The sequence below is a fragment of the Xenopus laevis genome, chromosome 5S (genome assembly GCF_017654675.1).
Source record: "Xenopus laevis strain J_2021 chromosome 5S, Xenopus_laevis_v10.1, whole genome shotgun sequence".
Lineage (NCBI taxonomy): Eukaryota > Metazoa > Chordata > Amphibia > Anura > Pipidae > Xenopus > Xenopus laevis.
Window position 1 is genome coordinate 83,007,375 of NC_054380.1, and position 26,590 is coordinate 83,033,964.

A 26,590-nucleotide genomic window follows, 5' to 3' on the forward strand; every position below is an offset into this window, starting at 1 on the left:
ATAAGCTTAATCATACTGAAATAAGAAACTTTCTAAATACAATCAATGAAAAATTCTGTACCGATTCTGAAATAATCAAGTTAATGTTCACTATTCCTCTCTCAGTGTCTGTTGCTCTTCATTCTGTCTTCATGCAGCAGTTGGCTGTTTTTGTTTTGTTAGTGGAAGTGAGCAGAGATGAGGGGTTGCTTAAATGATGGAGCTTGGAGATATGGGTGGTCAATAATAATAATTAAAACAAAGTACCAGCCCCTAGAACCACCCCCCCCCCACTGTGTGGCCCCTAGGCATGTGCCTCATCTGCTTAACCCTAGTTCATGTTCTGTTAGTTGTTCCAGTGTTATAGATAGACACTGAAGTCTAGGGAAACATGTTAAACATACATATATAACAGCAATGGTGTGGTTGCTTCCTCCAGGACTAATTCTATGTCAGCAACTCTGCAATCCTTTGTGTTCTTTTTGTTTCATCATTGCTAGTACAAACTACAAAGCATTAATGACTGAAGTGGGCACCTGGCCCTAAAGAGATAGGCCTTATTCTCCCAAAATTCTATTCTTACAGACTAGCATGCCCAAAACAATGTATGCAACATACAGTAATTCTGCAGCCAAGATGAAAAGGCAATATTTATGGTTGGGATTATTGCATCTTTCATCCACTTTCAATCTGATACAAGTATGGTTAGTAACAAGATATCAATTGAGAACATTAATGTGTACGTTACTGGAAATATTATGCAGAATTCTTAGGACCTGGGGTTTTCTGAAAAAGGGATTTTTCTATAATTTGGATCACCATACCTTTAGTCTGCTAAAAATCATTTACACCAAATAGGATTGTTTTGCCATAGATACGGATTCATACAGCTTAGTATGATATGACTATAGCTTAGTTGCCATCAATTAGAATGTACTGTTTTATTATGACAGAGAAAAAAGAATTTTTGAAAAATTGGAATAATTTGTTTAAAATGATGGCCTTCCCATCAGAGCTTTATGAATAACCTGTTTCCTGATAAGGGATCCTGTATAAAAGAAATATTAATAAGATGTGCGCTACATTTTATGTACTGTAACCACTAGATGGTGCTGCATACACAATACTAATTGAGCAAGACACGCATCAAGACGAGCATGCAAAATAACCAGGGCCTATGATTTGCTTTGGCCAGTCCCTACAGATATTAGAACTATTCGGGGAATCACAAATCAACAACCCCCAGCTACAATGCTAATTGTTTTTTGTCGAAGAAAAGACAAAGGTCACAGATGTTTTTATAACTACTACTATGACATACCTCCCAACTGTCCTGTTTTTCATAGGACAGTCCCGATTTTGACAGCTCAACCCACAGTCCCAGATTGTTACTGAAATGTCCCAACTTTCTCTTTGATCTTCTGCACTGAACAGCCAGAAAAAGATACAACATTTCTAAAACTTAATTGACTTAATGGCAGGTGCACTTAGATACATTTGTAACAATCTAAGATAAGCAGGTCTCTTGGAGAAACTGTGACTAGCAGCTTAAAGGGGTTGTTCACCTTTGAGTTAAAGGAGAAATCAACCTGTTCGTAAAAAAACAAACGTATCCCCCACCCCAGGTAGACACCCTCCCTCCTCCCCCCAGGCTAACTACCCTCCCGGGGAGATGCCCCGTACTCCATACTTACCCCTCAGTGCAGATTCTTCCAGTGGAGTTGCACACATCCATCTTCCGCGATCTCTGTAAGCTGACTGAGAGATCGTCAATTTCCGTGTAATTTTGCGCATGTGCAGTTGTCGCAAACCGGCAAACTGCTCCAACTGCGCTTGCGCAGAAATACCGATCTCTCAGCTTACAGAGATCGCAGATTCTTATAATGGATTCCATGGGAGACGGCCTTCCCATATTTCTGAGGTTTCTGGATAATAGACCCCATACCTGCACTATCAATTGTTTTATTATAAAGCACGAATAGTCAGTGCTGCTATTTTATTGGCCTCTGGATGAGGCTTGAGTTCTGGCTACAAAGGGTGCAAGGGGCAAGTATAAATCGAAACCATATGTTCAGGAGTACAGTATTATGTTGTTTCAGTATATTAAAGGGAATTATTAAAGGGAAATTAGCATTATCATTACATTTAAGAATGTTATAGGTAATCTATTGAATTATTAGAATTCATATTTCAGTAATTTCCAGTGTGTAAAAATGCAACCTGATTATTGGGTCAATGACCTTTATCAGAGCCACTCCTAATAATTTTTCATCTTGTACTAACTACGCCCACTTTTAAAGAAAGAACGCAACATACTTATGGATTCAGATTCATATGTCATTTTTAAATAACTGCATGTGAGGTACCAACCAAAGACTAAGAAGTCATTTAATAAAGGACCCAAAATCCCATTCAAAATATTGTGCTTACATACAACTAGCACTCTAACGCATACTTATCATGCAGACATATCCCACAAAATGTTGAGGAAAGCTCATTACTTATGATCTATGTCTTTGCTCTGTCCTTGTACTGGAAGGGCTGTGGCCATCAATAGGTTATGCCAAAGTCTTAAAATAAAGGATTGAGGTGGCAGTGTATAACTTGATTGGCCAAGATAGAAGACTAAAGCTGGCCGCACACTGATCAGCTCAGGCTGAATCAAACCATTGCTGCACAGCAGCTTGTTTATATAAAGTATAGTTGTTTTTCTAAAGCAAACACCAGTTTTTCCAGTGTGGGGTACCACTACATTATATTGTCTTTCTTTTAAAATCCTTTACTTTTTTTGGTATTACTGTTCCTTTAATTAGGCATAAGGCACTTTATCCCATTACCTTATGGAAACGTTTAATTTTTGGACTTACAATACCTATTAACTATACTTTCCCAGAAATCATTTATGTTAAGTAGATAACTTCTCTCATACTTATTTTATAGTTCTATGATAGTCCAACAAGATGGACTCATTGGGAACTTACTCTTAACAGTCTTCTTTGGATCTTGGCTTGATCCTCCTGAATGGATATTGTTCTTAGTAATAACCATGCTAGCTGGTGTGCTCTGCTTCGAGGTTGTAACATATCTGTCTTTATTTTTATTTTTCTGCTGCCTAGGAATTCATAGAAAGTTTACAAGTTGGACTGGCAATGTGTTATGCATATAGTCAACTACAAGAGTCCTCTGCACTCAACCCATTATCAATATATTTAAGACAGAGACATTTTGTGCATACTGCTACTGAAAAATGCCTTACCCTTTAAACAACACAGGGATTGTTTGTCCATATATTGCAATATATTTAAGCTGGCCAACTACGTCAAAGTCATCCCATATCTGGCCAGTCCTATGCTCCATTTTCATCTGATTCATTAAGAATTCAATTGCTTAATTATACATTTTACAAAGGGACTAAGTTTTACCTGCAACTTACTAGCTGCTTTCAAAGTAAAACTCCCAAACTTGGCTGCCCTTTTATTAGACACCAGTGGGATCACCTGACTCTGACTATAGCTGGGCTGGCATGTGTTAGCTGGCATGTGTTATGCATACATCAATACCTTGCTTTCTCCATTGCATGCCGATTTCAAAACACTAACATAGAATTATGGCATCATTTCTCATTTAGAGGTGTTCAGCTCATGTTCAAGATCATTCATGTGGTTCTACCCAGTTCAGTATATAGTCATTAGAACTTCCAAACTGTAATCCCTGACTAGTATAACTGCATAGCAGCTGGCAGTAAAAAGGTCACAAAAGGTGCACATTGGCACATGAAAGATCTATTGAAATCTACCTATCTTGCATACTCCACAGATCAGCAAAAACACAAATCTAGGGTCCCCAGTTTGGCTTGCAGGAGAGGAACGACATCACAAGTTTAAAAGGGTTATTTATTTAACACTCCACAGGCAGAAGGCACTTGTGGACAAAATGTATTTTGGTGAACTGCTGCAAACCACCTAACGCGTTTCCGGATTAGATCCCTTAATAATAGGCTTTGAGAGTATTATTAAGGGATCTAATCCCGAAACGCGTTAGGCGGTTTGCAGCAGTTTGCCAAAATAAATTTTGTCCAGTAGTGTCGTCTGCCTGTGGAGTGTTTTGATGTACTTACAGTGGGGACACTGTTGACACTGGCCAAGAGGAAGAGCGGTGAGTTGGAGTGGTCTTTTTTAGTTTCTTTACCGACATTTACTTAACTCCCAATTCTTTCTGGTTGGAGTTTTAAAGGGGAAAAACTGTTTTTTTTTTGTAGAAAAAAAAAAACTCAAATTTTTTATGATTTATTAAAACCCGATGCTGTTAAGAGTTCGAATAAAAAAGTACTCTATCTCAAACCTGCCGAGGTCATGTAGAAGTCTTTGACAGCAAAATTCACCACAGAGCATAATAAATAGGCCACTAAGTGCATCAGGGAAAATAAAATGCATCTAAGTACACACCACCATTTTATTTTGAAAATTGAAGGGCACCTGTCATCTGCAAAGAAACTGAAGTCCAGCCTTTTTTAAAGATCACGCTTCCTCAAACTATTTATTTAATTATATATATATATATATATATATATATATATATATATATATATATATATATATATATATATATATATATATATATATATATATATATATATATATATAAATGTACCTGCACTCTTGCCTTTGTTTTTCTTTGTGGGTGCTTTGGTCAAAATAATGTGTATCCTTCAGAATGGACCAGCACACCAGGTTTCCAAGTGATCAAATTTTCTTTATTGCCATAACACTCATGCATGAGTGTTATGGCAATAAAGAAATTTGATCACTTGGAAACCTGGTGTGCTGGTCCATTCTGAAGGATATATATATATATATATATATATATATATATATATATATATATATATATATATATATATAGGTAACAAAAAGTTGCATAATAAAATCCCTTTTCAAAGAAACCCAAATTTATTTTTTTATTAACATATCTATGACAGTTATAAAAAATATATTTATAAATCTCAGCTGTCAATTATATATTGCTTGTCCCACCTCTATGCCTCACTTTCCATTCCCACTTCCTAGATATCTCTGCTCTCCTCACATTCCCACTTTCCCACTCCCTCCTCACCATTAAATTGTGCAGCTAGGGCATGGTTATGGGCGTCAGGTCCCCCAGTCTGACACATACAAGATTTTGGAATGATGCAAAGCAGCTGCTTGCTGTAATTGTGAATTCTAAGACTGAAGGAACAAGATTGAAATAATTTATATATTGTCAGTAAAAGTTTATTTTGCGTGAAAACACAATAGAAATACATTCGGAATAATTTCCTAAGGTGACACGTCCCCTTTAATGTAACTAACTAGTTAACTAAGACTCAACCCTCTTTATCAAAAACCTACTTGTAGCCATGTAACACAATTTTGGGGTTCCACTTTTTTTTTAACTTTACTTTCATGTATGCAAGAAATATTGCAATGTTTGGCACAACTTTTCCAAGCATATTACAGACAGTAACTACCAGAGACATTTTGTCAAACTTTATACTAAGCTTTCAAGTGTAAAGTAAATATTAGCACTCTCTCCCCAATGTAGAAATCTGGCCAATAAAATATGTGCTTGAGTGATTACCTAAAGAGAAGGGTTTGTAACTGAAGCCATACAGTCATTTATGCAATCAGTGTTCCCAGTAACACTAGCAAATGTACTTATCTTCGAAGTTGCGCCAGCATTGACTTTGCCATACTTCGCTAGGCGTAGATTCGCCAGGGCTGTGCAAATTCACGAAGATCTGAAGTTGTGCACAAGTTACCACAAGTTACCACAAGTTACCACAAGTTATGGAAAAGGACCTTGGAGTCCTTGTAGATGATAAACTTGGCTGTAGCAAGCAATGCCAGTCAGCAGCATCAAGGGCAAATAAGGTCTTGAGCTGTATTAAAAGGGGCATAGAGTCACGGGAGGAGGGGGTCATTCTTCCACTGTATAGAGCACTTGTAAGGCCCCATCTAGAATATGCCGTACAGTTTTGGTCCCCATCACTAAATCAGGACATTATTGTGTTAGAGAGGGTACAGAGAAGGGCAAATAAGCTGGTAAAAGGTATGGAAAATCTTAGCTATGAGGAAAGATTGGCCAAATTGGGGATGTTCACGCTGGAGAAGAGGCGCTTAAGGGGTGATATGATGACTATGTATAAATATATAAGGGGATCATATAATAATCTCTCTAATGCTTTATTTACCAGTAGGTCTTTCCAGCTGACACGAGGTCACCCATTCCGATTAGAAGAAAAGAGGTTCCGCCTAAATATTCGCAAGGGGTTTTTTACAGTGAGAGCTGTGAAGATGTGGAATTCTCTCCCTGAATCAGTGGTACAGGCTGATACATTAGATAGCTTTAAGAAGGGGTTGGATGGCTTTTTAGCAAGTAAGGGAATACAGGGTTATGGGAAATAGCTCATAGTCCGAGTTGATCCAGGGACTAGTACGATTGCCATTTTGGAGTCAGGAAGGGATTTTTCCCCCTCTAAGGCAAATTGGAGAGGCTTCAGATGGGTTTTTTGCCTTCCTCTGGATCAACTGGCAGATAGGTAGTTAATAAAAAAAATAAAATAAATAAAAAAAAAAAAGGTTGAACTCGATGGACATGTGTCTTTTTTCAACCTTACTTACTATGTTACTTACTTACTATGTTGCCGATCGTTTGCGAAGTTGCGCTAGCGATGTTACGATCAGCGGTTCGAAGTTACGCTAGCAATCAGAAATTTGCATACAGCGCGAAATAGAAGTTTGAATGGATGTGGATGCTGCAGCAAATAAATAATGCAAATAATGCGTACAGCGTGCAGTTAAAGTACAATGGCTGTATATGCTGCAGCAAATACATTACACTACACAAGGCCAGGGAACCTTAATAAAATTATATAGATGTGTTCTAATGCCCTACACATGTGCCCACAGTATAGTTTAGGTGCCATACGTTAACAAAATTAGGGGGGAAGGAGGCTATCACCCTATAAAAAGTAAAAAACGCCAGCGTTTTTTGGGACATAGAAATTTTTTTTTTACCAACTCCTATTAACTCTATTGCATTTCGCCTGGTCTGACCTGGCGAAGTAAACTCTGGCGAAAGAGGTAACGTACAGAAAAATAAAAAATTTATTAAATTTGCGTAGTTTCGCCCCTTTGCCAGAGTGCAACTTCGCCTGGTGTTAGGCTGCAAAGTTGCGCTAGTCTATCTATTTCACTAGCGAATTTTCGCCAGGGACTTTTTTAGTATATTGGCGAAGTGGCAAAATGACTTAACGCTGTCGAATTTTCGCTAGGGTTAGCCAGGTTAGTGAATTTGCCCCTAGCCCTTTATGTGGGATTTTTAGTAATACAATTTCCAAGACATCTGATTAAAGTAGAGGCACCGATTTGATTGAAATAGATTGTTCCTTCAATTAACCATTGCTGCACAGCAGTGTTTGGCGTTCTGGGAAGCTGAAATATGGTTGTGGAGTGGCAACAGCTGCTCTACCTTTTCTGTTCTTCCGCACTTGCACAGAAGCATCATTCCATCTCACAGGATTATAATTAGACTATACAACACATGGGTCTCCCTTTACAAGGCCTATCTAAATCAATACTTCCACTCCTTCCTGAAAAAAACTACCAGGAGGGTAAGGCTGTTGTATTTAACTACAAGTCTCCATTTACAGTATGGAGTGCCACATTTTCACTCCATTTGGAAAGTTTCTAACCAAGCTAAAACTATTAATCCTGAAAAATAGCAAATGGGAAGTGTCCCATAGACCCGCACATTCGGGAAAAAAAATCTACTGGTTTCCAAGTTGTGCTACTTCTGTGTAATTGTTTTTTTTTTTTTTTTTTTTTTTTTTTAAATCCGTGACGTTTATACATGGTTGTTACCAGGACTATTAGCAATATAATTTCAAAAATATAAAAAATAAAAAAATATTTGTCTTTTATTTGGTTTTTGCTAGGACAATGCATTAAGTATTGGGAAAGTTTGGAAAATATGAATAAGAATTGCGGCCGTCTCTATTTCTAGTTTACCAGCTACAATTCCTGTATTAAACTCTATTCATGTTTCATTCAAAATAATCCAGAGGTTTAACAAGATAAAATTGAAACTGCAGGAGTAAAAGAAAACAGGAAGAAACAATTAAAAGCTAAAGTGCGTCAGCAGATTGACTGGCAGGAACAGGCAGTTCATGAATTCACTGAAATTTCCAGATCAGGTTTCAGACTTTGGTTACAAAACTAAAATAGTTTCTAGTGGCCTAGCAGCAAGCTGCACATTGCTTTAGATTAGATCAGTTAGAAATACAGAGGTACATTTAAACAAATAGCTGGGTGACAATGTCATACTCTGGGGCATACTGGATAGTGTAAAAACATTTGAAAAACTATGATTTATACCAGGAGTGCCCATACTTTACTAATGCAGGGTCTACTTTTCATGATGTGTCCAGGCCTGGACTGGCAATCTGTGGGTGCAGGCAAATGCCAGAGGGGCTGCTCTGAGATGCCATAGAAAGTCACACCTTAGTGGGCTGGTGGGGGACTGTTTGGGCCTCTTTGTGGGCTGTTTGGGCCTCTGTGTACGAGAAATGGCAGGGCCTATTTTGATTCTCAGTCCAGAACTGGATGTGTCCCATTATGATCTACATGCATAAAAGCATCTGTTTCATGGAAAATATTACTTAAACATTATATTGATTGACGAGAAAATGGATATTGCTCTATTTTACAAACAACTATTTCTTATTAGTGATGGGCGAATTTGCGCCGTTTCGCTTCGCCGAAAAATTCGCGAATTTCGCTCGAAGTTTGCGGAACGGCGAAAAATTTGCGAAACGGTGCCGGCGTCTCGTTTTTGACGCCGGCACCCGTTTTTGACGCCGGTGCCCGTTTTTCTCGACGCCGGCGCCCGTTTTTGGCGCCGGCGTCCGTTTTTTCGAAAAATTTTCGAAATTTTAGGAATTTTCGGAATTTTTGCCGCAAATTTTCGCGGGCGTTTCGCAAATTTATTCGCTGGCGGCGAAACGTGCAAATTCGCCGCGAATTCGCGCCTGGCGAATAAATTCGCCCATCACTATTTCTTATGTAACCTTAACACAAATATCTGATTGAAAAGCATGAAACAGGAGGGTGATTTAGACAAGCTGTTTGTTGACAGTGTCTTGAGATCTACTGATCACCAGCCAAAGGTCTACTGGTAGATCCCGATCTACTTTTAAGGCACCCCTGATTTATACCCTAGTGTAGTTACTAAGGTAGGGTGGCAAAAACACAATAATATAGTGACAGAAAACTGTACACAATTCTTGCATTTTACATGTGTAGACTTGCTGTAGCATACGGAATAGTAGAATAATGAATACAAATACATACATATATACAGATATTGAAACCATAAAGGGCGATGCATAATTCACGATTTTGCTTAAGTTATCTAAAAAGAATTAGAAGCAACTATGATTAAAGGTTTCATTGAAGAATAAGAATGAATTACTTCAGTTTGAAGAACTTCAGTTTTGTCTTGAAATAGGAAACTGTTATATGTCTCTAAACGGCATAAACTACAATCACTACAGTGTATCTAATTAGCCCCTTTAAGTTTGATAAAGCAAAGAGGAGAAAGAAAATGAGTTGAGTTTGTCTATTGGATGAGGCTGTACAATTGGTCCAGCTGTCCCAAGGATCTCCTGTCATTGTCGAATATCACGTGGAGGTTTGGCTGCACCGTTTATATAAGCTAATTTTACCCGACGGCCTGGAAAAGTTAGGAAATGCCACAAAGGCAAGCTCTAGATAAAACTGGGTCTTTTGGCACCTATTTCCACATTTGCATTTTTCATCTAGAGTTGTCAAAGTCACAGCAAGGTATTAGGATCACAACATTCTTCCCAAATAAAGGAATGTCGTAACAAACAAATGTACCCGTTTCAGTTTTGAAATCAGTATTTCAAAGTGACAGGAGTTAATTTCGTAATCACTACAAAATAGGAGGCTTAGAAGTTACAAAAGGCACTTTTATTGCCAGTGCTTAATATCCTCCAGTGCATATTACAAAACATCCTAAGAGGGAGAAAACATATGTAATCTGTAATGGTGAGGAAACATTGGATTTATACACAATGTATATATTCTCCCACCTACAATTTACATTAATTTCATGGGAAGGGAAAGTCGAATGTTTGGTCCAATGACCTTACAGTTTAAAAAGTAGGGAAACCCAAAATGCTTTTGCAACGTGCTTGAAAATGTAATTCTAAGCAATTTTCCAACTTGAATTAAACACTTTTTTTTTAAATGATATGCTAGTAAATGCAATTGAAAGTCATTTCTCCTAGGTATATTTTAATGACAGTCAGCTCTCTTCCAGCCAAGACATCAATACCTTGCATATTTTGTATTTTAACAGTCCCATAAAGTAAGAGGATAACACTGTACAATTGCGAGAACTGGTATCTTTGCTGAAGGAGATGCAATTTCTGAGAGGTATTAACAAAGAGCAAAAAATCTGCCTCCAATTCTACTTTTTGGAAAGTGTCTTTGTATACATTTTCTTTCTATGCAGAAGTTTTTGGAGGAACATCCTATTAAAGGAGAAGGAACGGTTGTATGTTATACCCCAATATTTGAAAAGAGCATCCCATCCTTGCCTGTACCTGATTGCTACCTGATTTGTTTTTTTTTAAATAGTGATCCTGTCTCCCGCAGTCCTCTCCCGACCAATTTCTGTTATGTTCACATCATAAAGATGGCGCCGTGTTAGTAAATGCGCAAAACTTCCGTGTTTCGGTCTGTTATGTGAAAGAGTGCTCACAAGTACTTTTTTTTTCTATGAAATTTCAGATCAAGAAAAGAAGTTGTGTCTAGGGAGACTTCAGGGCACCGATGACATCCATGGAGTTATGCCTCTAGGTGGGGATTCACTCTTTAGTTATCTTTCCTTGTCCTTTAAGGAATGCTCCTAACACTGTTATAAGAGGAAAATTCGAAAATATATAAATGTACTGTAAATATAGTACATTGATCACACAGGAGGTATAGAGCAAGGCAAGGTATGCAGTTCAGAAGGTAAATGGATTGTGGTTCATTTTTTTCACCTAGGGGCAAGATTTATTAAAATTTGTCTGTGGTAAACTCACATTTTGATAAATCTGCCCCCTTAATTTCATATTATACAGTTGCACATACAAACAAATTCCCCATGTAAAATCCAACAGTCACAAGGGGTCTGTCAGTCATACATAAATAGCCTCAGTTTTAATAGGAGGTGTCTGAATATTTTGTATGCTCGCTCATGGTGTATTTTTAGTTTAACACCTGCACCAGGCCTGCTTTAACTGCTACAGTGCATATTTATGATTTCCCCACATTTTTTCTCAACCCAGAATGAATATGTACTTTTTTTACCATTTGATTTACACAACATATGTTGTGTAATTTTGTATCAAAGTGGTAGCACTTTGGCTAGAACTGTTTGCTATACCACAACAAAGTATGAAATCCCAGTGGAGGCGACTACTATAAGGCACTGTGTGCCAAAACAGTTTATTTGCATGGGCAAATATACTTAACTCTGCAAAAACTACAGAACTGGATACAACTAAATGCAAATACTAACACAAATACGAACAAAAAACAAAAACAATTAACATGTATATACTACTTAAAAAATATATATATAACTTATATATAATATACAAACACGTAGACACACACAAGCTGTAGGACTGTTGCACACATCCCAGAGGTAGGTGCTAATAGAAGGTACACCTGTACACAAATTACAAAAAGGGGGTTATTTATCAAAATCCATTTGTTTCTGATTATTTTATTTAAAAAAAACTCAGAGCAAACTAGAATCCACAATTTCATTTATTATTAAAAAAAAGCATGATTTAATCAGAGAGGGTAAAAACTCGATAAAATTGAGTGAAAATCCAAATCGTATGATTTTTTTCTGATTTTTTTCTCTCGAATCGCTCGATGTAAGGGATGTGCCCAATGTCGATATGTTCATGTTGGGTCAGAGTTCAACAACCTTAATACTAATAGAATGATTTGCAATTTGATATATGTGGGGGAGACTACTCAGAAAGTGAGAGACAGGTCCTCCCAACATAGATCAACCATTAATTCTTTCAATACAACTGACCTGAGATTTGGAGTCATTCAATATGTCCCACCCTTGAAGAGTGGTGTTAATCGTGTTTTGGCACTTAAAAAAGCTGAAGTACAGTGGATAGATAGGTTAGATACCTTGGCCCCAAAAGGGTTGAATAGAGGTTTTGATTTACATCTGCTTTTATAAAGTGAGAGGGCAATTTAATGTGCTGCTGCAGCTTCTTATTTATTGTTGATTGATTGTAATTTTCATACTATGATGTATATATCACTGAAGATTATATACAGTATATATATTACATGCATATGTGGGGGCACATTTACTAAGTTCGAGTGAAGGATTAGAATGAAAAATACTTCGAATTTCGAAGTTTTTTTTTGGCTACTTCGACCTTCGACTATGACTTTGAATCGAACGATTTGAACTAAAAATCGTTCGACTATTCGACCATTATAGTCGAAGTACTGTCTCGTTAAAAAAAACTTTGACTACGTACTTTGCCACCTAAAACCTACCGAACACCATTGTTAGCCTATGGGGACCTTCCCCATAAGCTTTCTAAGCTTTTTTTGATCGAAGGAAAATCCTTCGATCGATGGATTAAAATACTTTGAATTGTTCAATTCGAAGGATTTCATTGTTCGATCAAACGATTTTTCCTTCAATCGTTCGATCGAAGCATTTGCGGTAAATCCTTCGACTTCGATATTTGAAGCCAAAGGATTTTGCTTCGAGGGTCCAATATCGAGGGTTAATTAACCCTCGATATTCAACCAATAGTAAATGTGTCCCACAGTGTTCAGAATAAAAGCTGTGTGTTTAAAAATGTGAATAAAGCTCAAAATCCTTATAACAGCTTTTATTTACATGAACACAATGTAAAGACAAAAAATAAGCCTGTTTAAAAAAAAAAATAGCAGTGTCTGCATTCTTCTTTACAAACGCAAACATTCACTGTATAAACTAAATTATTTTTAATGTTTTAAGATTTTGCTTTCCTTTGAACCACTGAACTAATATTTAGTTGTATAAGCAGTGTTTCTGAGAACTGCTGCACATCTGTGTTGCATGGAGTCTACCAACTTCTGTCACCTGTTACACCCCACAATTCTTCTGCATTTCTTGGTTTTGACTCAGAAACCACATTTTTGTGGCACCCCACAAGTTTTCTATTGGATTAAGGTCTGGGGATTGGGTTGGCCACTCCATAACATCAATCTTGTTGGTCTGGAACCAAGATGTTGCTCGTTTACTGGTGTGTTTGGAATCGTTGTCTTGTTGAAACTCCCATTTCTATGGCATAAGGCAACATGGCCTCTTCAAGTATCTTGATGTATTGAAATGGATCCATGATCCCTGGTATGTGATAAATAGGCCCAACACTATAGTATGAGAAACATCCTCATATCATGATGCTTGTGCAACCATGCTTCACTGTCTTCACACTGTACTGTGGCTTGAATTCAGTGTTCGGGGGTCATCTGACAAACTGTCTGCGGCCTCTAGACCCAAAAAGAACAATCTTGCTTTCATCAGTCCACAAAAAGTTAAGGCATTTCTCTTTAGGACAGTCAGTGTGTTCATTGGCAAATTGTAACCTCTTCAGCACACCTTTTTTTGTGACTTTCGGGGGGGTTCTTGCTGATAACTTGGCTTCACATAGGTGTCTTCTAATTGTAACAGTACTCACAGGTAATTCTAGGTCTTCTTTGATCTTCCTGGAGCTGATCATTGCCATTTTGGCTTTTCTTCTATCAATTTGAATAGTAGTTTTCATTTATTCCATGTCTTGTAGGTTTAAATTGCCATTTTGATGCATTTGAGATCATTTTAACTGAGCAGCCTATCATTTTTTTTTATATGTTTTCCCTTTTCCCATCAACTTTCTAATCATAGTACACTGTTCATCTGAACAATGTCTGGAATGAGCTATTTTATTTTAGAGAGAAATGCAGTATAACCAGCATGCACAACATTTGCTGTCTTCCTATCTTAAATAAGAATTCACTAGATAAAGGGTATTGTACCTGAAACATGTTGTGTTTACCACTGCCTGGAATAAAAAGTTGTTTGCAGTAATACTGCTGGAGTTCCTCTTCCTTCTCCTATACTTGGATCATTTGCAGCAGTTGCAGCACAGAGCAACTATTAAGAAATTGGACGCATACCATTTGGAAAAGCTGTGCTAACCACCATCCCCCTCTTCTATTTGGATATCTTAAATAAGAGTCATAATGGGCGCCTGTATTTTCATGAATGAATGAATGACTTCACTAATAGAATGCCATACTGCTATTATTTGGAACAAGCCTCAATTAATGAGTCAGTTACACAGAATCAGCAGGATGCATGTCATGATTGTTGGTTTTTTTACTGGTTTATTACTCTACTACACCTACTAGTAAATTTGCCATGTAGAAATATAATTTCAACCAAAAACAGTGATTGTGAGTGATCAGGTTAGTGATGTTGGACTGGTATTATGCTGAACACAATCGTATACACACACACACACACACACACACACAGCCAGACTGATACAAATCCTAAAGCAATAGCAGCAAAACACAAAATATATGAATATTATGGTCAGACAATTCAATCAGTATGCCAAACAAAATCCTGACCAACGCCCTTCAAAATAAAGTATTGCAGGTGAGATATCAGACAAAAATAAAAAGGGGAGGTGTTGAGAAGTGTGCTTTGTAATTCAATGTGTTAACCCTTTACAGTAAAGTATTTTAAGGAGCTGGGAATTATCCATGTTGGCAAAAGGCTGCTATGGGTGATTTAGGGGATTAAAGGTTATGCATTTGTACTTTAAATATCAGCATGCAGCTCATCCCCTTAATGGAGCTAAATTAATCAAAGGTGGCACTCCAGTTTAAAGGAAAGGTGGTTTATTGCAACAAGTTACAGACCAACAGCACCTGATGTGTTTCAGGGCCTAATCATGGGCCTATAAACCACCTTTCCTCTTAACTGGAGTGCCGCCTTTCTATTTTCCTGAGCATATCTTACTACTTAAATGGAGCTGCACTAAGAAGAACATGCAGGGGGTGAGTTTGGAGTGGCCTAAACCTTTTTTCTAAATTAATCAAACCCTTCTTGGACAAGATTTCAGAGTGGCATGTAGACTAGAGAATAAAGTTAGATATTCCAAGCAATGTCAATATGTGGAGGGCTTGAGACAACCAAATTGTAAAATGTTTGTATGCATTGAACATACTGATCACATACAAAAAAAAAAAGTCCCACTGAATCAGTCTCAGTGGGACTTGGCTTTTACTACTGAGTGTTCTTTTTAGATCTACCTGGAAGCTGTTATCTTGTGTTAGGGAGCTGCTATCTGGTTACCTTCCCATTGTTCTGTTGTTAGGCTGATGGGGAGGAAAGGGAGGGGGGTGATATCACTCCAACTTGCAGTAAAGCAGTAAAGAGTGACTGAAGTTTATCAGAGCACAAGTCACATGACTGGGGGCAACTGGGAAACTGACAATATGTCTAGATCCATGTCAGATTTCAAAACTGAATAGATAAAAAACTGTTTGCTCTTTTGAAAAATGGATTTCAGTGCAGAATTCTGCTGGAACAGCACTATTAATTGGTGCATTTTGAAAAAAACATGTTTTCCCATGACAGTATCCCTTTAAGACGTGATGCAGTATACATGAAAGTAGGTGAACGAAAATGAAGGAACCAAACTTACCTCATCTGTATGACGTCCACTTTATTTTTGTGTTTATCGCTATTTTTCAGCGAGATTGCTGGCGTTGATTCCGTCTTGACCAACTGTATACTGCAGAACTGTTTGCACACCTATTTTGGGGGCTCATTTTATTGAAATTATATTTTTTTCCTTTAAGTTAATATTTGGTCATAATTAAGGTATGATTTGGAGGACATAGTGGGGGAATCATATTCATCATCAGAAAATGTAGGATTTGATTTCTTTTCAAGGATCTCCATTTTATTATCTTTATGTAAATCTCCTTTAAAGGCCTGTAGATAGTTTATTTTGAGCATTTCATTTTTTGGAGAGTTTTTTTTTGTCACTGAAGCAACGTAGGGGGTTCTTCATAGTCAGGACAGTGAGGTTGTGGAATGCACTGCCGGGTGATGTTGTGATGGCTGATTCTGTTAATGCCTTTAAGAATGGCTTGGATGATTTTTTGGACAGACATAATATCAAAGGCTATTGTGATACTAAACTCTATAGTTAGTATAGCTATGGGTATATAGAATTTAATTAAAAGTAGAGAGGGGTGTGTGTATGGATGCTGGGTTTTCATTTGGAGGGGTTGAACTTGATGCACTTTTGCTTTTTTCAACCCAATTTAACTATGTAACTATGTAACTATGTAACTGGACAAGGAAGATTTGTGCTTCTCCTGCATATCCTGCAAAATTACCAGTATCAAGGCTGTGCTCTTTGTTACTGTTTAGGATTCTCAGAGTCTTTTGTTACTTAGGCAGCTTCTTGCTAACACAACTACTAGAGTCTAGACTCAAGATATTTTGTTGTAACAGTTGTACAAGTCTTTTCCTTAAACTGTGTCTTCTCTCTTGAAACTGTTTCTAACAGCTTCTCCCTTATGAAGCCATTCTCATTCTTGATTTTTGGTTTATCTTTGCTGGAACTATAATGTGTTAAGCAAAACAAGAACCACATACAAGCAAACATTTAACCTTAAAATAAAATGACAAACACTGGACAAGGTTTTGCCTAAAGTATGCCGTAGAGGACTTTACAAGCCTACTTATATGACATATGCATGAAATGGCTAACAATAAAAGAGGTTCTGGAATATATACACAAAATACATCTTTATTGCTAAGTTATATTTGCCATACTATGTACACTATATGTTAAAATAACTTACTGTTCTTCTTTCTATTTTTTTCCGGTGAACAACAATTGATTTAGCAACTCACAACTTCAGTGTGTTTCCGTAAACCATTCACGGTTTTTCCAATTCAAGTTTCCCATAGAAATCAAAAAAACATCAGGAGAAAACTGGGGTGGGGAATGAAGAAGCATAGAGAACATGATTTTGGAGAGTGAGCCCTCCACAACCCAGTTTAACACCTCTACAGATTGAAGGTTCTTTTGTGATATTCAAATTCAGCATTACTTTTCATTTTAATAAGGGTGTACCAACTCTGAATAAAAATATACATGGTCTATGCTTTGGGATTCTCGTGGAAACAAATGTCATGTCACTAGTGTAATGGGTACACTGGGTTTATGAGTAGTACTGAGTAGTATAGGCCTGCAGGAGGGAGGGGCGGTGATGTCACAGAGGTGTGAATGTGAAGGTCAATGATTTAAAAGGCTAAATAAGGCAGTGTAAAAGATCTGGGAGGGGCAGAATTCACTATACTACACTTAAAGAAAAAGTCCCAATGTAAAAACCTAAAAAGGTTATTGTCTCACCAGGCCACGGTGCTCACACCCCAGACCCACAGCTCGAGGTGGAGGTATCCAACCAAAGGTTTAAACGGCAGGCACTCACAGATCCCACAAACAGGCTTATAAAAGAACTGAGAACTTTATTTAGGCCACAAGTAGATTAACACATAACCTAGTACAAATATACCGGCAAGTACATTGCTAGTAAATTTGTAATACTGGTCCTGGTCATACGTACGATTGGATTTCCCCATCTCCCGACTTGCCACTAACCATTCCGATCAAATAAAGTACAAAAGAACAGATCAGCCGATGTTCTGCCCCTGACAGCAATCATACAAAATTTATTTCCGACAAAAGAAGGTGACAGTCTCCCTCTGAAAATCGTACGATTGGCAATACATGCAGAGATATTTTCAGCAGCCAACAGAAATCTTTTAACCTGTCCGATTGACCAAACGACCGATCTCTGCCGGACGAAAAATGTCGGGACTCGCCACACATGGTCCGAAAATCATACGAATCCTCTATTCGAATGATCAGATCTTTGCGTCTATGGCCAGCTTTATACATCAAGGTGTATTCTAACGCTGAATGGATAGAAAAATGTATATTGAGGGTCCAGTGTAGTACTGTTGTTAACTGGCATAATTCCTTTACAGTACACTGCCCAAGAGAACACATATTCCTTTTCCTATTATACAATATTTGCCCATTTTTAGGTAAGCCACAGCATACCTCACAAAAAATTCAGATAAACAGACTGCAAAGTAGTAGTAGTAGGAGGAGGAGTAGTTATTAGTTTACTGAGCCCCAGAACAGGACAATTGAATATTGCAATTTCTGTTCACAAATTATGCTTTTTTAAATCCCAGAACCTGACAGCTGGACATACCAAATTACCATGAACTTAAACATTTATGGTATTTAACCATTAAATTATCTGCCAAAAACTAGGATACCTTCCTGAAAATGTAGAAGTCAGAAAAGTTAAAAAAAAAAAAAAAAGAGCTTGTTTCCTTTATTATCATTGTGTATAAAATCGGTACCTAAAATGTGGCCCCCAAAGGGAGGCTTATCTGAAGGATGAGTGAGAAAACACTCCCAGATATATCTATAAGCCCAGCTTTAAGGTCAAATAGGGTGAGATTTGGGGAGAACATATAGATATACAGTATTTGCTGCTATATAGGGTCTTGACCAGAGGTCCCAAGTAGAGGTTTGCTGGCAACATGTTGGATATTCAACTGAGGCTTAAAAAGTTTCTAAACAATTGGTTATATTATACTAAGGGATGTCCTAAAAGCATAGATAAAATAAAATTGAATACAAACAATAAGCAATACTTCAGTCGACATAGCAAGAAAAATTTTATATTTTTGTTAAGTGTATTAAAATGAGGGTTTATAGGTTGTGTAACACATTCTGACATGTTTCCAGTTCCCTGCACATTGGTACATTTAGATGAGTATAGTAAATTAGAGAGGACAGTAACTAGAAAGGTAATTTACTGAGCAAGCCAGTTCGTTATCTTCCTTCAAATAATGAAAAAAGCTAATCAACCAAAGCTACTTAATTAACGTGTAACTCTTGATTACGTGATATTTTCATTAGAACCTTAGCTTTGGGGAGTAGCTTTTCAAGATGGATTCCTTTTAGCTTAAAGTAAATTAAATTAACTAGTGAAAAATACATACCCACAAATGTAGTTGAGCAGATAATAGATTAGCAATGCTCATTTATTATCAATATATTTAAGACAGAGACATTTTGTGCATACTGCTACTGAAAAATGCCTTACCCTTTAAACAAAACAGGGATTGTTTGTCCATATATTGCAATATATTTAAGCTGGCCAACTACGTCAAAGTCATCCCATATCTGGCCAGTCCTATGCTCAATTTTCATCTGATTCATTAAGAATTCTATGGTTTAATTATACATTTTATAAAAGGGACGAATACGTTTTACCTGCAACTTACTAGCTGCTTTCAAAGTAAAACTCCCAAACTTGGCTGCCCTTTTATTAGACACCAGTGGGATCACCTGACTATAGTTGGAGGGGGTGGGAGCTACAACATGGAGCTGGTCACTGCTCTTGTAGAACTATAACAAACAAGGGAAAGTTGTGCTCACCACTAGTTTTTAAAAACATTAGGCGGGGGTGCAATGAGGGTGTGACCACAAAATACATATAGACAAATACAAGATTCCTCAGCACTCAACCCATTATCAATATATTTAAGACAGAGACATTTTGTGCATACTGCTACTGAAAAATGCCTTACCCTTTAAACAAAACAGGGATTGTTTGTCCATATATTGCAATATATTTAAGCTGGCCAACTACGTCAAAGTCATCCCATATCTGGCCAGTCCTATGCTCAATTTTCATCTGATTCATTAAGAATTCTATGGTTTAATTATACATTTTATAAAAGGGACTTTGAAAGCAGCTAGTAAGTTGCAGTTTGTTTAAAGGGTAAGGCATTTTTCAGTAGCAGTATGCACAAAATGTCTCTGTCTTAAATATATTGATAATGGGTTGAGTGCTGAGGAATCTTGTATTTGTCTATATGTATTTTGTGGTCACACCCTCATTGCACCCCCGCCTAATGTTTTTAAAAACTAGTGGTGAGCACAACTTTCCCTTGTTTGTTAATGCTCATTTATTGGCAGAAGGAAATTAACAGCTGTTTATCAGTCCATATGTACAGTATCTTTAGTATGAAAAAAAGGTTTATTTTAAATGATGTCATTATTTACTATAATAGTAATGGTAAGTTACAAACAGCTAAGTTTGTTTTCGTAAATGGAGAGGAGTATTGAATATTATCCTGGGGAGTAGTATGAAATGTTAGATTAGCGGTTTATGGTGTAGTAGCCAACTAAACACAAACTACACCAAGATAGTGAAGTTATTTCATAAAATGATACTGTGATACATTAATGGCTAAAACCTTGCCTAGGAGGTAAAGCAGTGACAGCCATTTATGGGAAGGGCCTTCTGTTATCTAGGAAGCTTAGAATGGCTGAGTGTGCAGTGAGCTCAGGAGCTATGTATGGGAATAGAAAGCTCAGTTTACCACAGACTATAAATGGGAAATGAAAATGCCTTCAAGTCCATGGGTAAAAACAGGCTGACCTCACAACCTGAAACAGTAGTGAATGGGGGAAGCTAAACAGTAGAGTAGCAGGTGTCCTCTGCCAGTGAATTTGTAAGGTTTTCATTTTAATAAATCATCTTCTAAAAATGTTCTTGATTATATAGTGAATCTGTAAGCTCCAGTGTTGGATCTTCATAAGCATCAGCTTCAGCTGTCCCAAACACAAGCAAGCAACATGTTTGTTTTGTAAATATAGCTTTATTGTACACGTTTACTCTGTAACGTCTGAAGATTGTAATAATGTAGCAAAACCCATTTTTAGCACAGAACACATTTTCTGGAAAAATGAAGCTCCTGTTAAGTCACATTTAGTCCGGGAACTACTGGAAATCCTTCAGCGTGGTTCAAAAATAACTTGATAAAAGTCAGCAATTTGCCATTTTGTTTGATTCAACAGGCTTCAATATTGTAATACCTGTATATTAGTTTGGTACCTCAGATAGGGGCAAATTTACTAAAGAGCGAAGTGGCTAACGCTAGCGAAAAATCGCCAGCATGACATAATTTCGTTACTTCGCCGATTTACTAGCTGGTGTAAATTTGCTAGCGAAGTGGACGTACTCTAGCGCTACTTCGCACCCTTACACCAGGCGAAGTTGCGCTATGGTGAAGGGACGTAACTACACTAATTCACTAACTTGCGCATTTTACCAAGCGTTACCTCTTGCGCCAGACTTGCCTTTGCCACCTCAGACCAGGCGAAGTGCAATAGAGTAGATAGGGCTTGCTTCAAAAGTAGTTGACATTTTTTCTAAGTCCCAAAAAGCGCTGGCGTCTTTTACTTTTATAAGGGTGATAGGCTGAAAAAGATTGTACATTTTTTGGGGTACCTTCTGTCCCCCCTACATTTCCTAACATATGGCACATAAACTAACAGTGGGCACATGTATAGGGCAAAATAACTACTCTATTTTATTTTATGAAGCTTTTCCAGGCTTGTGTAGTGTAATGTATTTGCTGCTACATATACGTCCATTGTACTTTAACTTGGTGCCATATGCAAAATCGCTATCGTAACTTCGCTTTGCTTGAGAATTAACGCTAGCGCAACTTTCACCTCCCTGAGCGCAACTTTGGGTTTTAGTGAATTAGCGGTGCCCTGGCAAAACATCGCCTGGATAGATGATTGATAGTTATATGATAGATAGATAGATAGATAGATAGATAGATAGATAGATAGATAGATAGATAGATAGACATATAGACAGATGATACATAGATCGATAGATAGATCAATAGATAGATGATAGATAGATAGATAGATAGATAGATAGATAGATAGATGATAAATAGATTGATAGAAGATAGATAGATAGATAGATAGATAGATAGATAGATAGATAGACAGATGATAGATAGATCGATAGATAGATCAATAGATAGATCGATAGATAGATCGATAGATAGATAGATAGATAGAATGCCACGTAGGCCAGAATTGTCTAATGACAAATATAAAGTGGGAAAGTGCAACACAAAACACAGACTGTGCTGCAAAACCTTAATAAGTCTCACAACATGTTGCAGATTACACAGATCCTGTCTCAAGAGTGACACTTGAGAAAGGATCCATGTGATCCAAAACATGTAAATGTACAGTTGGCTTCTACGGTGTGTGACTGTGAGGAAGTTGAGCCTGAATACATGTAACATTGTATTGTTCTTATTTAATGTGATATGTAAGTTTCCGTCATACAGTACTGCACATGTGCTGTTTGGTTAAAAGGCTAAAGGGCTCCTCTATGACAGCTGCTCTAGGCTGTGACAGTGACCTCTCATAAATCTGCATCTTTAACCAGTGCACCTCCTCCCCACACTATTCCAACCAAATCACAACAAAGCTGAGACAACAACAGGTCCAGATTCTCGCAATATCACCTCTCCTATAGAGAACATGTCACTTCTCCCAGTGTCAGACCTGTTGAATAATGTTAATTCTTATATCTGAAGACAACAATTTAAGAAAGGCTAGTTTTTGCCATGGGTTTCTGGAACTATGCTGGCAACATTTAGGTTCACCATGAAAAAAAGAAATATGCAACTTTTGATTTACTAATTACAAAAGGGTAACCTAAAGTATAATTGCCAGTGGGATCAAGTACCGTCTGTGATACTGTGTGGTATTCTTATTACCCTTAAAGGTGATATAAAGGCAAAAATATATCAAATTTTTACTTTCTTTAATAAAAAAGTAAGCTATCTCCAATGTACTTTAATTAAAAAAATGTCTACCGTTTTTATAATAAACCTGACTGTATGCAGTGAAATTCCCCCTTCATTTTACTTGCTCTGACAGCTACAGATAGGAAACTTTAGACAGTCCCTAACTGCTCTGCAGGGAAACTGATCATACTTTCAAACACCTTACTTCCCAGAACTCAAGCAGCTTTGTTTGTTTCACTGTAAAGCAGCCAGCAAATGTGTAGAGATTTGTATCCGCAGATCCAGCGCTGTACAGGCTTCTATGGCAGAAATTATTTGACTTAAGCTGTTTTGATCATTTATGACGATCCCTAAGCTTAACCACCGAACAGACGCCCAGACCACACTGAGCATGTGCATAGTCTTGGTCTTGCAAAGATGTATAACAAAGTTACAAGATGGTGACCCCCTGTGGCCAACTTTGAAAGCATAAATCATTTGTTTAATTAGGCTTGTAGTGCAGTAAGTTCATGTTTATAGTAAAAGTGTGCCTCAGGGATGACAGCATCATCATCTTGCAAAACAAAGAAGATACTTCAATACTATGATTCTTTAAACTGATCGGAATGCAGAATGGTCTCTGCTGCTTTCATTTATTGTGCCTTCATACACAACATGGTTCGGGTTGTCCACCTTTGGCCACTTGAGAGAGGGGGGAAACTCTGAAACAAGTTGTGTATGAAGGCACAATAAATGAAAACAGCAGAGACAATTCTGCATTGTTCATCTGTTTATTCTCTACTACATCCATGGCATAGTGATACCATTCCTCTGGGCTATTATTTATAATAACGGGATCCCTAAGAATACTAAGCCAGGGATTTAGAGGTCAGCTCCTTGTGTGGCCAAAAAACTACCAGCCCCCAAACAATCTGGTATTAAAAGTCAATTTCAGATTCAGTTTCCTCACTTTCTACACACACATCCATCACTTTCCTGAAACTGAAAAGTGGCCAGTACTGCCACTTCAGGGAGAAAATCCCTCAAGCACCATTCTCATGGCAAAACAATGCATCTTAGATTAAACCTTCTCTAATTTTAAGGGATGCCCTTATCTTGTTTGTAAAGATCTACTGGTTATTAATGAATCAAAGAGGGCTAAGTAACTGAAATTGTTAATGGAAAAACTGTGCATAATGACAGAATTTTACCTTTGCATGGGTTTAATATAGTTTCTCAATTTGGTGGTATGAAGGGCAAGCAGAGACGGCTCTCATAGCCACAAATCATTTCCTTTTTTAAACTTGTGTTGATCCATAGGCAGCAATGCGCAATACTTTGGCCATTTAAGCAAGTGACAAACACTTTAAAGGGATTATTTATCAAAATCTGGGAATTTCTGATAATTTTTGGAAAAATAGTCTGACCAAATCCGCACAGATTTTTTTTTCCCCTTATTTATCAATACATTTTCCCAAAAAATTCCTGTGCAGGAAAAAAAACTCAATAGAACCGTGAAAAAATTCAAACTGTACAAGTTTTTATGAATATTGCTCATATCAGGATATCTTCTGGACTTCTCCCATTGACTTCTACATGAACTCGGCAGGTCTGAGTTGGAGTACTTTTTTATTCTGATTTAACACCCTCAAAAAATTTTACGTTTTTTTCCACTAAAAATTTGCAGTTTTTATGGTTAAAAGAAAGCTCGTATTTTTGGAGTTTTTGGCATACAGACTTTAATAAATAACCCCTTAAGGTGGCCATAGACTCAAAGATCCGCTCGTTTGGTGACATCTTTCCCCGATATGCCATTAACGAGCATGGCTATATTGGGGGTAATCTGAACATTCGGCCGTATGGCCGAACGATCCAATTACGATATGCAATGGGCTACTGCGGGATCGGTCGGGTCAAAATCAAACCTGTCCTATCAACCAAACAACCGGTCTCCGCCAGACGAAAGATGTTCGGCACTCTCCACACATGATCCGAAAATCGTACGAATCCTCGATCTGTGCGTCTATGGCCAGCTTTACAATGGATCTGTTGGCTGCACACAAAATGCTGTGCCTGATCCATACCTCCCAACATTTTGGAAGTAAAAAGTGGGGCAAAAAAAATTTTTCCGCACGTGGCGCAGCAATTTTTTGACCACACCCCTTTCTGTGGCCACACCCCCTAATTACCATGTTTGTTTTACAAAATTTGGCAGGTTATGAAAGTTTGAAAAAATCTAAACTGTGTTTTTGTGTCTCAAAATTGTTACAAAGTATCTTATTTGCACCTGTTAGCTGTTATGGGCTCTCTTCTAAAAGCCAATTAAGTGAGAGACTTTGTTTGTTTTTCTGGCTGTTCAGTGCAGAGAAAAGAGGGACTTTCCAGTACAAATGAGGGACTGCGGGTTGAGCTGTCAAAAGAGGGATTGTCCCTTTGAAAAAGGGACAGTTGGGAGGTATGCCTGATCCCACCATAAAACTGCATGTAATCATCACCCACACTTCTGAAATGAAGGCAGACACCAGGCTATCCGTTATTAAGTACTAATCTAGTTTTGGCATTTGGGCAATGGCTTGGTTTCACACTGCAAGGTAACATGAAATCAGATCTGGATTGGGATTCAAAATAGGCCCTGGCATTCAAGTACACGGAGACCCAAACAGCCCCCCCCCCCACCAGTGATACAGTGACTGACTATTGCATCTCATATTAGACCCTCTGGCATCTGCAGTCCAGGCCTGCGTGAAATAAATATATTTTTGAAAACAGCAATACTGGAACCTTTCAGATGATTTGTGTTGGCATCTCTGGATCCAGCCATGTTATAGCATAGATAGTATATTATGATGTGGATAAAGTGAGCTATTAACATGCATTAGACTTCAAATAAAACCATACTAAACACCAATACAAATGAACGTTTCGTTAAATAGTAATACTGTGTAGAGTGATGAGGAGTGCACTACACATTTAGTGCACAATAAAAACAATATAGCTTACAAAATGCAGCCCAATAAAAAATGTCAGTCTCTTAGATTATTTCTTGCCGACCCCTTCACAGTCTCTCAACTGTATATGAATCCAAAATCGAATATATATAAACCCCCAAAGAGGGAATACGTATAAGAAGCGATCAGCGCCTGTGGCAACAGAAATAAAAAACAAACATAGCGCAATACGTTTACAATGTAAAAATATCACCCCGTGCATGCACTGGATGTTAAGTGGATGTGTTTTCCCCTTCTCCTTCGGGTGACTGTTAATGAGTAAAAGTGGCAATACAGGTGAACAGAGGGACGGAAGAGTGCTTTTCCTGTGAAAATGGGATATGTTCCAGAGATGCAGATGCCTCCACCTTCTATATAAAATGCCTACTTACAAACCACTGCCGTGGTATGGTGCGTTTAACATGAAGCTCTCTCAGGTTTCTCCTCCAGCGTTCACAACTCCTTCCAAGTTCCCAAAGCAGGAATACAAACCGGTAATAGTGTAACACCGTTTATTTAAAACATAATTAAAAGCAATTAAAATTCACACTCACATTTCCCTTACGGGTTTTTGCGCATTGAGTCCAGAAAAACAGTTTTTTGGACTCAATGCGCAAAAACCCGTAAGGGAAATGTGAGTGTGAATTTTAATTGCTTTTAATTATGTTTTAAATAAACGGTGTATCCACCACTATAGGAGTTCTGTGCCTCAATCAACTCTTCTTCTTTCCAAGGTTAGGGTGTAATCCCTGACATACCCATTATAC

The 26,590-nt window shown here is 37.7% G+C and overlaps 1 pseudogene; it reads right to left on the reverse strand.

The window, feature by feature from the left end:
* LOC121394109 overlaps window positions 1–17,781 on the reverse strand; it is a 45,023-nt pseudogene extending 27,242 nt beyond the window's left edge.
* Window positions 17,782–26,590: the final 8,809 nt, after the last annotated feature.